The following is a 2,500-nucleotide window of genomic DNA, read 5'->3' as shown; positions in this document are numbered from 1 at the left end:
TTTTCCAGCATGGCTACAGAGGTTTACCCGTTGCCTTGGGAACAAAACCCCACGGCAGTCGTGCGTTTTCCTTGCCATCGGTGAGGCCGTCGTGCCCATGCTTAAGCCAATGCAAGGCAACGGCCGTCGTGCGGCCTAAGGTCTACCGCCTAGCCATGAGGGGCACCGTCGTGTGTTTAACTTGCCGTCGGTGTGGCATCGTGCCCATGCCTTAGCCAACACAAGGCAACGGCCGTCGTGCGGCCCAAGGCCCACCGCCTAGCCACGAGGGGCACCGTCGTGTGTTTTTCTTGCCATCGGTGTGGAATCGTGGCCATGCCTTAGCCAACGCAAGGCAACGGCCGTCATGCGGCCTATGGCCGACCGCCTGGCCATGAGGGGCACCGTCGTGCGTTTTTCTTGCCGTCGGTGTGGCCGCCGTGCCCATGCCTTAGCCAACGCAGGGCAACGGCCGTCGTGCGGCCTAAGGCCCACCGCCTAGCCATGAGGGGCACCGTCGTGCGTTTTATTTGCCGTCGGTGTGGCATCGTGCCCATGCCTTAGCCAACGCTAGGCAACGGCCGTCGTGCGGCCTAAGGCCAAACGCCTAGCATCGTGCCCGTGCTTTAGCCAACGCAGGGCAATGGCCATCGTGCGGCCTAAGGGCAACCGCCTAGCCATGAGGGGCACCGTCGGCCGTTCTTCTTGCCGTCGGTGTGGCCATCGTGCCTATGCCTTAGCCAACGCAGGGCAACGGCCGTCGTGCGGCCTAAGGCCCACCGCTTAGCCATGAGGGGCACCGTCGTGCGTTTATCTTGCCGTCGGTGTGGCATTGTGCCCTTGCCTTAGCCAACGCAAGGCAACGGCCGTCGTGTGGCCTAAGGCCTACCGCCTAGCCATGAGGGGCACCGTCGGGCGTTTTTCTTGCCGTCGGTGTGGCATCATGCCCTTGCCTTAGCCAACGCAAGGCAATGGCCGTCGTGTGGCCTAAGGCCTACCACCTAGCCATGAGGGGCACTGTCGTGCGTTTTTCTTGCCGTTGCCTTAGCCAACGCAAGGCAACGGTCGTCGTGTGGCCTAAGGCGCACCGCTTAGCCATGAGGGGCACCGTCGTGCATTTTTCTTGCTGTGGATGTGGCGTCGTGCCCATGCCTTAGCCAACGCAAGCCAACGGCCGTCGTGCGGCCTAAGGCCTATCGCCTTGCCATGATGGGCACCGTCGTGCGTTTTTCACGTCGTCGGTGTAGTGTCGTGCCAATGCTCCGTCATGCGGCCTAAGGCTCACCGCCTAGCCTTGTTTTCGCTTATTTTTATCTTTTTAAGCATACATGTTGAGTCTCGTTAATGTCCACCGCCGTATGTCTTTGAAATTCATAAATTGCTTTTTTTTTTAATTAATCTTCCTTCACATTCCCCTTCAATCGTTGGCGCAAGAGCAGCATCGTTAGCCTTGGCCGCCCACGGGTTTCCTGTGTTGCATACCTATTAGAAGGAATTCGGATGCCACAACATTCAACGTTCTCCCAACGCCGTCCCGCCCGGTCGGGCTGCGGTGGCGTCGGGGAACCGCAAAGGCGAGGCCGTGTTCCGAGTCGCAGCCAAGCGATGCGTCTCGGCCCACGAACTGTAGCCCGAGCTCTTGGACGCGGAACACCGGGAGGCTTGCGTTGGCTAAGGCATGGGCACGACGCCACATCCACAGCAAGAAAAATGCACGACGGTGCCCCTCATGGCTAAGCGGTGCGCCTTAGGCCACACGACGACCGTTGCCTTGCGTTGGCTAAGGCAACGGCAAGAAAAACGCACGACAGTGCCCCTCATGGCTAGGTGGTAGGCCTTAGGCCACACGACGGCCATTGCCTTGCGTTGGCTAAGGCAAGGGCATGATGCCACACCGACGGCAAGAAAAACGCCCGACGGTGCCCCTCATGGCTAGGCGGTAGGCCTTAGGCCACACGACGGCCGTTGCCTTGCGTTGGCTAAGGCAAGGGCACAATGCCACACCGACGGCAAGATAAACGCACGACGGTGCCCCTCATGGCTAAGCGGTGGGCCTTAGGCCGCACGACGGCCGTTGCCCTGCGTTGGCTAAGGCATAGGCACGATGGCCACACCGACGGCAAGAAGAACGGCCGACGGTGCCCCTCATGGCTAGGCGGTTGCCCTTAGGCCGCACGATGGCCATTGCCCTGCGTTGGCTAAAGCACGGGCACGATGCTAGGCGTTTGGCCTTAGGCCGCACGACGGCCGTTGCCTAGCGTTGGCTAAGGCATGGGCACGATGCCACACCGACGGCAAATAAAACGCACGACGGTGCCCCTCATGGCTAGGCGGTGGGCCTTAGGCCGCACGACGGCCGTTGCCCTGCGTTGGCTAAGGCATGGGCACGGCGGCCACACCGACGGCAAGAAAAACGCACGACGGTGCCCCTCATGGCCAGGCGGTCGGCCATAGGCCGCATGACGGCCGTTGCCTTGCGTTGGCTAAGGCATGGCCACGATTCCACACCGATGGCAAGAAA

Source organism: Coffea arabica, unplaced genomic scaffold (assembly GCF_036785885.1).
Source record: "Coffea arabica cultivar ET-39 unplaced genomic scaffold, Coffea Arabica ET-39 HiFi ptg000200l, whole genome shotgun sequence".
NCBI classification, from domain to species: Eukaryota; Viridiplantae; Streptophyta; class Magnoliopsida; order Gentianales; family Rubiaceae; genus Coffea; species Coffea arabica.
The sequence above is the reverse complement of the archived record's forward strand: the minus strand, read 5'-3'. Positions refer to the sequence as shown.